The sequence below is a fragment of the Sinocyclocheilus grahami genome, unplaced genomic scaffold, assembly GCF_001515645.1.
Source record: "Sinocyclocheilus grahami isolate Dianchi unplaced genomic scaffold, SAMN03320097.WGS_v1.1 scaffold147.1, whole genome shotgun sequence".
In the NCBI taxonomy this organism is placed as follows: Eukaryota; Metazoa; Chordata; class Actinopteri; order Cypriniformes; family Cyprinidae; genus Sinocyclocheilus; species Sinocyclocheilus grahami.
The window spans coordinates 1,244,939-1,261,188 of NW_015505326.1; the positions used below are offsets into that span (position 1 = coordinate 1,244,939).

At 38.0% G+C, this 16,250-nt stretch overlaps 1 protein-coding gene across 2 annotated transcripts in view; it reads left to right on the forward strand.

Moving 5' to 3' along the window:
* Positions 1 to 16,250, forward strand: part of il1rapl2 (interleukin 1 receptor accessory protein-like 2) — a 267,837-nt gene that overhangs the window by 162,618 nt on the left and 88,969 nt on the right. Inside the window, exon 1 of one of the 2 annotated variants that reach the window (XM_016281154.1) lies at positions 4,635 to 4,690. The exons of the other annotated variant lie outside the window; for it this stretch is intronic. The gene's annotated coding sequence lies outside the window, so the exon portion shown is untranslated. Of the gene's footprint in view, positions 1 to 4,634; positions 4,691 to 16,250 lie in introns of those variants that run through there. 2 annotated transcript variants of the gene reach the window in all.

The following is a 16,250-nucleotide window of genomic DNA, read 5'->3' on the forward strand; positions in this document are numbered from 1 at the left end:
ATTTTCTGCCCCCTTATCTTGAATTATGTGATCATTCTTAATGCATATTAATAGACTGAATCATGCACTGAAAGAACGCACTCTAAATGCCTACGTGCACTAAGTTAATGTAGTTGCTTATGCGGATGCGTGCACTCTGTAGGTGTGCAAACACCAAACTCTTTTGTTTGGTGTTTTTTCAATATTCTAAGTATTAGCAAAAGAACAAAGCTAATGCTTTTCACAGAACTTACGTAATTTCCCATTATACATTGTGATCAGGGATTGAAATTAAATTTTTCACTCACCAGCCAATTTGGCTACTAAATTTTTAAGTTACCGGCCATTCATAACTTCTACTAGCCAAAAAATAAATAAAAATTAAAAACCCAGAAATAAACCAACAGCTTGAGGCTGTCTACATTGACGGTCTGTTGGATCGGATTGCTTTCTCACTACAACCGAACCGCTCCAGAGTTCGTTTTCAATCGAGCCGAGACCACCTCGTTCAGGCGATCTCGGACCGATTGTTTTGGTGTGCGGATCCGAGTGCGATTGCCGTGTTCACATATGCCCAAATGAACTGAGCTAAGGGGGGAAACGCACCAGGTTCCGAAACAACGGGCCAGGTGTGAAAGCACCCTTAAAAGGGGCTCTGTATCGATACTCAAAACCACAATCAGCAATGCAGCGATTGGCTGGCGGCAAGACAGCAACGTAATGACATCATATAATTAAAAAAGACACCTGACGAAAAACTTTTATAAGGAAACAACCAGTTTTTATTTTATTTAAATTTTTTACATGATTCCCAATTATTTTATATTCACGATTTCTAATATTTTACATTTTTATTTCAATGTAATTAGCAATTCATTTAATTTTATATTTGAACATATTTGTTACGTGACGGCATTAATTAAAGTTTCTTAAGGGTCAAGATCATGCATTTCCTGCGCTCCCCCAAGCCACTCCCATAATAGCTGTCATCACTCAAATTAATGCACGACTCTACATTATCTGTATAGCATGTGTGTAAGACTCAAATACAATTAAGAAGTAATAATTTTATGATGAATAAATCTCTCAGTGAGTAAAACTGGCTGTGTCTGTAGTATTAAAGACTACACAACACTATTATATTATCTTTAAATTAATTTTTAAATGATTATTATTTTAAGTTATTATCCATGGATTAGTAGGGTACTCTTGTAATAAAGTAGCGTTGGTAACGGACAGATTTTAAGTATCAATTCTGCTTAAAAAGATGTTATCTAATCCTGTTTACATGAAATAAGCTGCTCCTGAGCAGGTTTAAGCTTAAGGACCTGTTGCTATGACAGCAACTCCAGGATGAGCTTCGAAAAACCAAACTATCCAAGATCATGCCAAATCGTCAACAATCAAATCCAGCTAACTGAGTTAGCAACGTACGAAGAACAGGCCCCTGCGCTGGGCTTGCTTGTTTGTTTTCAGTACAAAAGAGTTATATTTTTGGCAAATGTAAAATCCCTTTCTCACCAAAAGTGAAATGAATGAGTTTTAGGCTGAAGGAAATGTAAAGTCAAACAGCTCAAACAAACCTTTCTGCTGTGCTGCCATTTTGGATTGCAATGGGACGCAACCGAAGGAGCATGTCAGCGCCAATAGGCTACGGACGTCACAAGTTCAAATTCCGGCTTGTGAACCTTTCCCGATCCTGCCCCCCTCTCTCTTCCACTTCGCTTCCTGTCATTACTACTGTCCTGTCAGAATAAAGGTGAAAATGCCAATGTTCTTTGCTTTAAAAAAAAAAAAAAGGAAACACAATTGTTATGTTTATCTAAGGTCATTTTTGCTTTTTCGTATGGCTGAATTGGATCATCGAAGGTCAGCAGCAGCAAAGACACTGGTTAATAAAATGGAATTAAATACATAAAGGATATTTGTGTTATTTAACATTTAATTCTTGCAGGTTTGTGTCACATTCTGAGTTTGCATTTCATTGTTTTTATTCATTTTGAGGAATACTGAATGTGTTTTTGTGCAGGTGAGATGAGTAAATGCATGTTCTCATTTAGTCTAGAACTACAGTAACATCATGTTCACACAGCGCACACAACACATCTGCACCCACTCCTGATTCTCTCATCATGAGGACAGGAGAGCCGTCAGTCAGTACATGAGGAAACAAAGCAACTGTTGTTACTTATTTGAAAAAGTAACTCAGATATTGTCTTGTAAATTTAAAAAGTAATGTGTTACTTTACTAGTTACTTGAAAAAAGTAATCTGATTATGTAACTCGTGTTACTTGTAATGCGTTACCCCCAAAACTGCCCACAACAGACTGGTCCTAAGACCAAGTCTAAAGGCTAGAGCCCCTAAAGTCAGAGTTGACTAGGGAGGCTGCAGGTTCAGCTGCCTCTGCCAACATCCTCCAATCTGGAAAGGGCAGACTACTGCTCCACTACATACAGTATTCAGTAAGAACTGGAAGAAGCTACAGGACAGCAAGGTGTCCTTGGCATAGGCCATATACTTGGTGAGACAGAAGACAAGATCTGTGGCTTGGTGGAGCTCCAGGAATGCCTCTGGAGAGAGTCCCTCACCTGGGTTGAGGTCCCTCAGGACTTGGTACACCTGCAACACCATCATGTTCAGTTCAGTGCCCCACCAGCTGCAATGTAGTTTGGCACGGCTTTGAGGGTAAGACCAGAGCCTTCATAGAAGACACCATGCCAGGGGAGAGATAGCTCTCTTCAGTTCAGGGCATCTTCTCATACTTGTGCTCACACAGTCCCCTGTGCTGTGTTTATGATCCACCAGGAATCGCTCATCGAGTCTCACTGGAGAGAGGTGAGGGGTGAGGGAGGAGGCGCACTCACTGGATACGTTCAACTCAACTCCCATCCCATCTAACTCTTCCAAGCTAGATCGGGCCAATAGCATGATCTCAGCCAGATCAGAAAAGGCCATAAAGCGGACTTCCAGTTCTGACCTGAGAGCATCAGAACCAGCAAGCGAATCTGAGAGTTTGAGAAAGGGACCTAACCATCTCAAACTCCTGTGACCCTCACGATCGGAGTCGCTGCCTCAGCAGCCACTGGACCTGAACTGCGAGGCACAGACGCCTGGCTCCCATTCCTTGAAAAAGAGCCAAGCGGGAGCAGAGCTTCCCCAACGTGAAGCAGTCACAGCGAGGGCTGCCAGCTCCCTCGAGAGCTGACCGAAGGTGCTCTGCTGCTAAACAGATAACACAAATCATGTCTGCCATCACCCGTTACGAAATGGCGACATGGCGATACGCATCTTCTAAACTTGTCATATTACTGTTTCACTCTCGCACACAATTGTAGAGATTCACACACGCACACGCCTTTCCATGTTTTATGGTGACGTCCCATATAGGCTGAAGACTCAAACCAAAGACATCCAGATTACACTGACACTTGACTAATAAGTAAATAATTAGACACAAAATGTTGTTTTGAGTTGAAATAGTTTATTAGCTCATTAGACGCGAAGCTTCAGCAAAGAAAAACAGTTCTTAGCAAGCGACTTTTAGCCAAGCGAATGAACAAGTTCAAACCAGATAGACATTTCAGGGATAATATGCAGTCATACCATGACTTTATTTGGGCACCTCAGCCTTTCACCTTCCTACTGATGTATGTGGTGACCAGTGTTAATTTTGACAGCAAATTTTGATTTAGTTTTAGTCATGGTCTTTTGACTAAAATGCCATTTAGTTTTAGTCATATTTTAGTCACCTGAATTGTTTTTAGTTTTAGTCGACTAAATATCATACGATTTTAGTCGACTAAATCTACAGTAAATTTAGTCAGCTAAAATCTAATGGGTTTAGTTACAGTGTAATGTGTTTATTAAGCATTTCTCCAAAATGTTCAAACTCATTATATAGGTTTGATATTAAGGTTTATCATGATAGACACCGATTTAACTGCGGTGACACACAACATGCCTTTATGTTCAAATTAATAAAACCACTTCTCATAAAGGACAAGAACATGGGTCTTCTTTTTAATGAAATGCCAACGGTTATATAGGCTAATTATGCATTCTTTATAGCAACTTGTTTACCATATTCTTCATTCTTTCAAGCAGACATATTTCTGTAAATAAATTTAGATTAATCTTTAGGGCTACTAAAGTTTTCCAGTCAAGAGCAGTGCGTGAATTTCTGCCTTTCTTTTGTTGCTTGATTAGCATCAATGACTCGGACAATAGCAACTAAATTAGGCTGCTGTCTCTTTAAAACCGGATGCACAGCTGCAATGGATGCAATGTACCGAAACACATTCTCCCTACTGTTTACGTTCACTTAAGATGTAATCAACTGTGTTTACGTGAATACTCCTCAAAACTGACAATTTGACATCAGTTTGTATGTAATTTGTATGTAAAAAATTGAATTTATTCAGCAAAATGCATCTTAACAGCAGGTGTACACGGTTCTTCATCAAACGCAATACATACTCTGACTGCGCATAGTGGCAGTGTTTGAATATGCAATTCTCTCTAATTAAATCAAGCCAATTAAGAGGATAATTGGAGACAGCTGGTAAAACTCAGCCAGGCCTGATTGCCAGCCTTGTTCTTTATTCAGTGATTCTCAGTTGTTAAATGTCCTTTCCTCGCATCCTCGCTTTGTAACAAGGCCTCTTGGGATGAAAGGATGAAACTGGAGGACAGAGAAGCTGAAACGAAACGTATGTCATATACTTGATAAATATTGAACGTATTGAACAGCCTATTTTTTTTTTCTTCCTCAGTCTGTGTGATATCGTGATGTCGCCTGGGTCTGTTTATAGCTGGAAGAGAGAGACTGTTTATTAAATGTGTATCTTCAGAATACAAACTTGTGCCTTGTCCAAATACCCACACTTGCGGTCTTGGCCACTTGAGACCGCGTGCGTGCAACAAGAACTGCACAAGACTGTCCCAGGTCTTAAAAACGCCAGAGCGCAGTGCCCTTAACACACACTAAATCCACACCGGATTGGTATGCGAGGCTTCGTGTATCCCATCATGCATCATGTTGTGGAAATAAATCGTGAGACTTTTTGCCGAGATCTCGTGAGAGGTCACGGAAACCTTTCCAATGTATGTGAAATATTGATAATAATTAGATATTACATATAATTTGGTTTTATTGGTGTAAATGAGTAGTGGTGATAATTATTTTGTACAACATTTGCAACTGCTTTTTATCCCTTAATTAGAAGCATATTATTTATTTTGTATTACATATTGTTCATTCATTTATTTTTAACACCGCACCCCCATTTTTTCGTGGGCTACACTCCAGGGGGTGCTTCAGCACCCCTGCTTCCCGCGGTAATGTTTGTGCCCTTGGTTGTTTTGCATGTATGTTTGTGTTTGTGCATATGTTTGTGTTCAAAAATCTGAGTAAATAAAGATAACAAATGTAACTAAAATGAAGTAAAATGGAACACAATTTTCCTACATCATAGGAAATATCATATCTGTTAAAACAAACACCTTTGCACCAATCTATTTAAGTTTGTTGTTATCAATGACTTCATCTATCTAAACTCATCCTGAACATCAGTTTGAAGCCACATTCACCAGATCCACATTATTAACATTCCTGTTTTTCTTAGAAAAAAATATTTTCTTCTTTACCTAACTTTACCATCTTCAAACCTTCTCTCATTTCATTGTGGTGCGTGAGCCGCGTTATTTTGCATTTCGTGTAATGTTGTAAAAGTTTAGACGTTTAATTACGTATGTCTGTTTCAACTGATAGCTAACACGCCACAAATCTTACGGCAAGAAATCAAAGAGACTCCCCAAAACATTAGCTTTCATTCCAGTTAGATATTTGCATACGCATACGTGTGTGTGTGTGTGTGTTTTAACTGATATAGCATGCTAGAAGTGAAGATTGACAAATATAAAAGACTGATTAAAGGAATTAGGCTACTAAATTAAGTGTGAATAACTAAATAAAATAGAACAAAACCAACAAAATGTTTTCCTGTGGCTTAGGCGGCATTTGTTTAGAAGGAAAACTTGTATAGGCTATCCTAATTTTTTAAGTAAAAAATGCTGGTCTAATGTTAAAAACAGGTAGAATGTTTTCATCAATTAAGAAATTATGTCGATTTATTAAAAACATTACTTTGTTTAATTCTTTTAACATACATTTAAATCTTTGCGGTCTCCTGTGTTAGGGGCTGTTAGTGGGTGTGGTTTGAGTGGGACCGGACGTAAACATTCTGCGTTTTGACAGCAGCGTGTGAGGATGTATCAGCGTAAGATGGTCAGGTCTTTTTTCTTTTGTTTAACTTTCTGTCAGTAACAAGGTCTAGCTTTTTAAAATTGTAGCTAATGGTAGAGTGCAACATAGATTTTGACAAGTATCTTATGCTGGTGTTTTAACAACCGCGTCTGATGATTTTTCTTTTAGATCACCGTAAGATACGCGGTCCTTTTTCTTTTGTTTAACTTTTCTACCGTTGTGACAAAACGCTAGCTTTTCAAAATTGTTATGACAGACTACAACATAGATTTTGACAAGTATCTTATGCCGGTGTTTTAATGAACGTATCTGGAAGGATACTTTTTTTGTTTTAGATCATGGTGAGAAGTAAGCATTTTAATTTTATTTTCTAACTGGTAACAAACTCTAAATAGTTTTTAAATTGTAACACAGAAAAACTGCCGTATTGTTTAACGAACATATCTGATACTTTTTTTTGTTTAGATAGATGGTCAGCATTTTTCTTTTTATTTAACTTGTGACAAACTCGAACTAGTTTTAAATTATATCTAATGGTAGAGTACAACATAGATTTTGACTACTGGCGCTTAACGGTCTGATATTTTTTGTTTTAGATCACGGTAAGATAAGTCAAAAAATTTTATTTTCTTTTCTAAATGGTAACAAACTCTAAATAGTTTTTAAATTGTTTTAACAATGCTGGGTAAAATTGGTAAAATGGGTAAAATTTTTTACCCATTTTTACTTTTTTTTTCCTTGGAAAAAACAGTCATTACATTGTTTCTATTCCCTTATCCCCAATAGTTTTTAAATTATAACACAGAAAAACTGCCGTATTGTTTAACGAACATATCTGATACTTTTTTTTGTTTAGATAGATGGTCAGCATTTTTCTTTTTATTTAACTTGTGACAAACTCGAACTAGTTTTAAATTATATCTAATGGTAGAGTACAACATAGATTTTGACTACTGGCGCTTAACGGTCTGATATTTTTTGTTTTAGATCACGGTAAGATAAGTCAAAAAATTTTATTTTATTTTCTAAATGGTAACAAACTCTAAATAGTTTTTAAATTGTTTTAACAATGCTGGGTAAAATTGGTAAAATGGGTAAAATTTTTTACCCATTTTTACTTTTTTTTCCTTGGAAAAAACAGTCATTACATTGTTTCTATTCCCTTATCCCGTTTAATAATCATACCACGTTTCACAGTTTAAAGCGCACAGTTTTGAACAGTTTCAACGGACCCACACAAAAACACTTTCCCAAACAATCATACATTTCCTTTCGATCGTTGGGGTGGATAAACACATGTCCGGTTAGATGGGTGGGGGTGTAATCAAATACATCAGTTATCATATTAGCTGTACTAATATACTGTTAATTGAATTTAATACTAAAGCGCTTTAAAACATACTGGGAACGTCATTAAAGGCTTGGTTTTATTCACAGAATTATAGGGCAATGCTATATACTATATATAGACCACTAATAGTGATTTCGCTTGGGGCACCAAACTGGTCAGAAATGGCCCTGCTTAAAGCTAATAGATATAGACTTACACCAGCAAAATGTCAATTTCAATTACAGGTGGTGTATTCTTGCTCCTCTATGGTTCCTGGCCTCCCTACAGTACGTTTACAGTAGATCATATGGTTTTCTTGCCCTATTTGGTAACATAACTCCAGGACGGGTGGCCTAAACCACCTGAGGGTCTCTGTAGATGGTGTGTGATTACATCGTCCCTCCGATGACAACATCTGGATACAGGACTGGATATACTGGTGCACTGGATTTGAAGAAGAAAAAAAGTGACTCATTAAATCCCTATGTGTTCTACATATTAAAGCCAGCCTTCAAGCACCTCAGAAGCTATTTGCAAAAATTTAACAATTATTTGCTACCTCAGTAAGGTCATGAATGATAAAAGTAATACCTATAAACCATTTGTGAACCATTTACAAGTAATTTAAATTGATTCAGTTGATTATCTAAAATGGTGTGTGTGTGTGTGTGTGTGTGTGTGTGTGTGTGTGTTCATCAGTCTGCAGTGGCTGCAATCAATGCACATCGCTGACATTTAAATCTCATGACAACACGTCAAAAGAAACATGAGCTTTAGCCCTGGATATGTAAAATGGATGAAACTGACAGACTATTGATCAGGATTGACTTAAATGTTCTTGATTATGAAAAGGAAGTGAATGACCAGCATAATTGAGCTATTTAAGATGAGAAGGGTAAGAGTGCCACAAAGGTCACTCTCATCTGTTCACTTAAATGATGTGCATGGTGTTAGCCCTTATATCTCTTGTTAATTTGCCTACTGGGACAATAGAGGAAAATGACTCGCATAGCTAAAAGTGACACATTTATTAAAGTACTTTAATGAAGTGATTAGTTAATTAAGCCAGTGAACTCTTGTATATTCTTAGACCCTCACATACAATGATAGATTGACAGAATGACAGATTGGTGTTAATACCCATTAATAGAGTACATGATCATAGAAACCTACATCTCTTTTCCAAAGGTTTATGGGTAGTTGACATGAAATGTCATGTGGTATGAATCTTCATCTCACATCATTTTAAATCACGTTTTTCTAATTAATTCATAATTATCATGCCTTGCAGTTCTACTACAGTACCATTAAATTGTAACATAAAATTCAACCTTGTATACCTTTTAACCACATTTAAAATCCTGATGTGATTGTCTGTCTACTGTACCTGTTTTACAGTCTCATTAATTTGGGTTAACATTAATATGTTAAAATTACTCTATAGAATATAGGAAGCAGGTATTGTGGTATTACTAAATACTTTTTATACATTTGAAACTGTATTACTATAAATCACTCATAGCCAGGAATCATTCAACACCTGATGAGCCCTGTATGATGGGCCGCGAAATGTAAAATTGAAAACCATGTATGAATGAATTTGACAAATAACTTTATGATGAACTGAACTATATCCATTGCTAGAATCTATTTAGAGAAGTTTGAGATCCCTGCTTTTCATCTCAGCCCCTCTTAAAACTTGCAATTAACTGTGTGCTGTCAGCTCTCTATAAATCTGTGATCTCTCTTCACGCTGAGGTTATTGCTCTCTGAATCCTCCCCTTACCAGCAGTTCAACACATCAAGGGCCCATATTCCATAAAACTCCCACAAAAGTCTCGATGAGAGTGGAAATGCTTTTTTGGGCGTTAATTAACGGTGCAAATACCAGTAAACCGACTACCACAGACCTTAGTAAATCACATTGCATGACTGATTTAACAGATACAGCTTTTAGGGTCCAGAATTCCATTCGCAGGAACCCATGACTGCTTCTCCAGCCTTTAACCTTCCCAGTCCACCAGGTAAACATTCATCACCTCCTTTCAGTGTGATTCAAGATGACAGTGGATGAAGATTGTTCAGATGGAACCATTGGTCGACTGCTCACCAGACCAAGGAAATAATGGAGGTTAATTCCAACACGCACTCGAATGTAGTCAGATCAATCGAGGGTTTCTTGAGGGAGTTCTGAGCATATACTGCAGATGGGCGATATCGTCACCAGTGGCACCAGATTGGGACTGCAATCAGAAACTGCCTGTTTCTTGGTTCAGCCACACCACTTGTCTGTTGGTTTGAGGGCGGTACCCAGAATTAATGAAGCATTTCACAGAAGGATTTCCACACTCTGGAGATAAACTGGCAGCCATGATCAGAACACATTGTAGAAAACGGCCTCTGTATTCTTCAAAGGCAAAGGTTGTTTGCGAAAATGAATGGGACAACAAGCTTCGGAGAAGCAGCAAATGAACACCAAAATGGTGGTATTCCTTTGTGAAGGTGGGAGTTCAGTGATGAAGTCAACACCCAAATGTGTGCAGGTGCATGAGGAATGAGCAGAGGATGGAGAAAACCAGCAGACAGCTGTTTGGATGACATTGACTGAGCACACAACAAGCAGTTCTTTCCAAATCTGCTAACATCAGCTGTGAAGGCCACAATTAGCTGTGAACAAGCTGCATGGTCAGATTTTCTCCAGGATGACCTGAACACATGGAATTGTAAATACATTGTGCCCAGGACAAACATCACCCCCTCGTGTCACTCTGTTGATGGAGGTTCCTCTATCTGCACTTGTTGGATTACATCCAGTAGGTCCGAAAAGACTATGGTGATCAGTGTTGGGGGTAACGCATTACAAGTAACGCAAGTTAAGTAATCAGATTACTTGTTTCAAGTAACTAGTAAAGTAACGCATTACTTTTTAATTTACAAGAAAATATCGGAATTACTTTTTCAAAAAAGCCAGTTACTTTGTTTTCCCATTTATTGACTGACAGCTCTCCTGTCCCCATATTGGGAGAAATCGGAAGTACAGAGGCATTGTGTGCACTGTGTGAACATGATGTAGTTCTAGACTAAATGTGACCCTGGAGCACAAAACCAGTCATAACGGTCAATTGTTTTAATTGAGATTTATACATCATCTGAAAGCTGAATAAATAATATTTCCTTTGATGTATGGTTTGTTAGGATAGGACAATATTTGGCAGAGATACAACTATATGAAAATCTGCAATCTGAGGGTGCAAAAAAATCGAAATATTGAGAAAATCATCTTTAAAGTTGTCCAAATGAAATTCTTAGCAATGCATATTACTAATCAAAAATGAAGTTTTAATATATTTACAGTTGAAAATTTACAAAATATCTTCATGGAACATGATCTTTACTTAATGTCCTAATGATTTTTGGCATAAAAGAAAAATCAATAATTTTGACCCATACAATGCATTTTGGGCTATTGCTACAAATATACCCCAGCGATTTATGACTGGTTTTGTGGTCACAAATGTGAATGTGCATTAATTCATCCCACTCACAAAAAAACAGATTTAGTATTCATCAAAATGAATTAAAACGGTGAAATGGAAACAGCAATAGTTAAATATGTTAAATAACACAAATGTATCTAATCCCATTTTATTAACTAATGTCTTTGCTGCTGAACTTTGATGATCCAGTTCAACCATACTAATAAGCAAAAATTACTTTAGATAAACTAAAAATTGTGCTTCGTTTTTTTTTATTGCTGAAGAGTGTTGAACTTTCTTCTCCTGTGTTCTACTGTACAGACGTGAGTTTACTTTTCCATCAGCCTGAGGTTTATTCATTACACTTTTTGGTGTGAAAGGGCTTTTACATTTGCTATAAATAGAACTTATATTAAAAACAATCAACCCCTGCTCATATTTAAAAAGTAACGCAAAAGTAACTTAACACATTACTTTCCATAAAAAAGTAACTAACGTAATTGGTTACTTTTTTAGGGAGTAACGCAATATTGTAATGCATTACTTTTAAAAAAGTAACTTTCCCCAACACTGACGGTGATTACCAGAGAAGATTGTAGGATTGGACATGGTGTCGCTCTTACTTGATCCTGTGTGTGAACTCTGCATAAGGCATTAGCGTTCACATTCTTAGACCCTGGGCAATAGGTGACAGAATAACTGAACAGAGAGAAGAATAAGCCAGCCCGGGTTGAGTCGTTTTGCCCCATGGGTGTATTCAAGGTTTCTGTGATCGATACACAGAGATACCTCAATCCAGTGTTTCCATTCCTCAAATGCTACCTTCATGTCCAACAGCTCACAGTTCCTCACACTGTATTTCTATTTGAATGGGCTCAGTTTCCTAAAAAGAAAAGCACAGGGAATGTATTTAGCAGGCCAACCATAACGCTGGGACAAAATGGCCTCAACTCTGGACCCAGAAGTGCAAACCTCCACAACAAGGAGTAGAGTGGGATATGGATTTTTCAGGAAGGGGCAATGGCAAGACCAAATGGCATGATGAAGCATTCATAATGACCAGAGCTTGTTATGAAAGCAACCATCCAGGGGATGCCCTGACCTTTCTGAATGAGATTGTATTCCCCATGTAAGTCCAGTTTAGAAAAAACACATGAGGTTCTCTGACCTGTTCAATGGCTGGAGTCATCTCAATTATCACCAGTAAAATATGGAGTGCCATAAGGATCTGTCCTAGGTCCTATTTTCGATATACATGTTGCCCCTTGGTAATATTATTAGAAAATACGGGATTAGTTTCCACTGTTATGCCGATGATACTCAACTATATATCTCAACAAGACCAGATGAAACTTCTAAATTATCTAAGCTAACAGAGTGTGTTAAAAATGTAAAACAGCAGCTACGCTTATTATGTCTCTAGTTGTTTCTCTGTTTCTGCCACGGGATTGACATCCCGTGGTAACTAGGATTTACACAAGCTTCAGTCTGGATCCAGAACACCTGCAAGAGATGATGCCAACCCCTCAGAGGACCTCAGATGATGCCAACCCTGAAACAACATACAGAACTACCACATTTTGCTATAAGTTTGATTGCATCATATAATAATTGCTGTTAATAGTGTTCATCGTCTGTTTTATTACGTCTTTAATTGATTTTTCTGTACATTTCTGCCATATGTACATTGACTGACAGTCACCACTGATAAGCTACCACTAAATATTGTAGAAACTTAATTTGCTGTAAAGTTGCTTTGCAATGATTTGTATCATGAAAAGCGCTGTACAAATAAACTTGACTTGACTTGAAGTCAATGCAGGGACGTAAACCACCACAAAAAAACCCCAAACCCTGCCACTACAGGAGAAGTTGATAATCGAATAATACTCTAGATGGCCTTGGTCTCAGGAATGGACAATGTGTAGATACAGCTCTTAGGAGGATGTGTGCCTGGCAGCGAGATGGTAACACACCAGGCGGTGTATGAACTAAACTGAAATGGAGTGGTAGGAAACAGTGTATTCATGCAGGAAACCCTTCCCTTCATGATATCTCCCCCTCCAGGAGATAAAAGATCATAAAGCGCTGGCCAGGGAAATACCTGGATGATACTGTGTGACAAACAGCTGAATGTTTTCTTGATGCACTGCCCCCATTTGGATGAGAATGGGACTACACTGTAAACCCAGCTAAATTTGCAATCTGTATTATATAAAGCACTATATAAATAAAGGTGACTTGTCTTGAAGTTCAATATAACAAATGCTAAGTTCATTTAAATGAAAATGTACTTAAAAACTAAGAATTACTAACTTAACAAATTTACAACAAATTAATTGCTTACAGAGCAAGTCTTGATGGCAGAAGAATCATCCCTCAAAATGACAGGCAGTCCCTAAATACAAATATGTGTGGGAGATACGTGTGCACATATACATTATACCACACAGTTTGCTACTCATATATATTAATCACATTTCTGAATTTCCCCACAATTAGGTATGACTGTTTTTGGGCCTTGGAGATATTGACATGCCTTGACATTTGTGCTTATTTCAGTTACTGAAATACTACTCCCATTACATACTAAAGTCCAATACATGTATACCAGAGCATGTGAGCGGAGCGGAGTTGTAATATTACCTTAAGAGCGCAGATTGCCTTTCTGAAGATTCAGCTCCACTCGTTCAACCCAGAATGCCCTTTGGTGATTTGCTTGTTCGAGATCGAGAATCTGTGAAATAGGCAGCAATAGTAGAGCAGTAAGTTATGGAGTTCAGATATCTTCAGCATCCCCAGTGGTACTTCCAGCACTGAGCAAGTGTTTTCTGCTGCCGGATTACTTTCCTGTGCACACCGAAATGAGCCTGAAGCCTGACACTTTGTCCAAGCTGATGTTTCTAAAAGCTTTCTAAAATGTTTCTAAAAAGACCACAGTTCCAGTTATACTTCCAGTATAGAAAGTGTGTTTCTTTCATTAACGTCCGTATATAATCCAAGCGTTCTTTAAGTGCATTTTATCTTGTGTGTGCTTTCCACAGGCCTTATAATCGAGGTGTATTTTCTCAAGATCTACGCACATTTCATCTTGTGTGTGTGCGTTTGTTTTGATGAACCCGTTTTGAGTGTTCTATTGCACAACAACGGCAGCTATTTTCACGGAAATAAAGTTAACGAAAATCAAATACATAAAATTTTTTTTAGTTTTTGCATTTTAGGTAGGTTTGCTAAGGAGTTTAAAAACAACACATTTTTAGATTCATATATTTAATACATTTTAATTAATACATTACAATTAATAAAATTAATTTAAAAGTAGAAACCGTAAGAATTTCACTCTGAAACATGATAACTGCTATTTATCAGCATGCTTAATTTTAAACAATTATCCAAGCATTTCAGTACAAACCGAAAACAATCAGACCTACTAGAGAAATTTTATGTCTGAGCGGGAATTGGTTTACCGGCGAGCATTAATGCGGAATATTAACGGAGCGCTTGCTTGGGCGGTTAGCGACTGAGTGGAGCTTCCGCTCTATGGACGTGTATGCTCTGATGTATACCATAGAAATTTTCCATTCATTAAAATGTTAATGTTTCAAACCTTCTGAGCAAGACATATATACGGCGACATGCTTCTGTGTCTCACTCACGATTTAAGCTCTGCCCGTTTCCATTCTGTCTGGATGCAGATAATTTCGTCATTGCAGAAATACAGATATACCGATGTAGCTACTCCTCCAGATGATGGCTTTGCTGCTTACTCTAATATATAATTATATTTGTTTTTAAATAATAATAATAATTCAAGCCAGATTCAAACTCACAACCTCGTAAGTCCAAAGTATACTTCACTTGTCTGAGTGTACGCAGATGTGAGCCCATGTGCAAGTATGTGAAGTTCATCCGAGTGTCCGTCAACAAGCTTGTGTGTAAGATCATGTTCAGGTAGTGGACCGAGATCCTCAAGACTGAAATCATTCAATCACCCCTAACATGGATGGCATAAAAACACTGTGTGCCATTAAAAATACAGGTTCATCAGTGTTATCTGTACAGGACTCCTGAGTTCAGCACCAGAACATAGATATAGGTTTGGAGCTGTGTTTCATAAGGAACTAGAGAAGCAGAAGTTATTATTGGCGTTTTTAAAGGTTATTCTCTGACAGGCTGTCCAGTCCTGTCCTGTCCTGCAGAATTCAGCTCCAGTCCTAATGAAACACACCTGCAGCAGCTGATCGAGGTCTTCAGGATCACTGGCTTCCAGGCAGGTGTGTTGGATCTGAGCTCTGCAGGACATCGGTCCTCCAGGAGCCGGTCTGGACCCCCACGATCTATGACATCAGCCTGCAGGAGCCCTTCTGGAAACTTCCTTTCTAATGCTGGGTTCACACTGCACGATTTTACCCCCGGTATTCTCTCGCCGACAGTTTTGTGGAAATCACTGACAAATGCCCAAAATCAAAGGCAAATCGGTGCTAGTAACAATCGCGTAGTGTGTGTGTTATCAAAGACACGATAATAAGACGAGATATTTGGCATGCTGCAGACTTGCAGTGTGAAATGTGTTCATTGACGGCCTACAGACAATGAGAGAGCACGATACAGGGCAAGGGAAAGTTCAGGGGTGGAGTCATAGATCTGCAACAGAACATCAGCATGCATGGCTTCTGCGAGCAACCATCTCTCCTTCATATGCTTCTTTGTTTATTTTCTTTTTTTAATTTCCACTGCAAATCAGTGTACAGACAACTTGGACTGCAAGCTTTTTGCAGTCTACTGTTTTTGACAGGAATAAATCCAATCTCGTGGTGGGAAAATGAAGACAGTCAGTATTAAAATGAAATTTTCCCTAGACTAGCATGTACTAGCTTGTCCATCTGTTTTGTTGGTGTGGTGAGTGTAGCAGTAATCGAGGAGTAATGCAGAGGAACACTATAGCCAGAACTGCAGACTGCCCTTCTCAGTCAACAATCAATACAGTCCCATTCAATACAGTTTAAGCCATTACACTGCAGCAGTTAATGAACACCACAGAGCACAATAATGCAATCAGTGCTAATAAACACAATCAGTAGCTGCAGACACATAGAGAGCTCTACTACACAAGCAGGTAATTTTGCCTGTAGTGAAAGACAAAGAGTTTGTGTAAAGGGATGAATACAGAAATACATATTTCTTAATTTGTTTCCTTT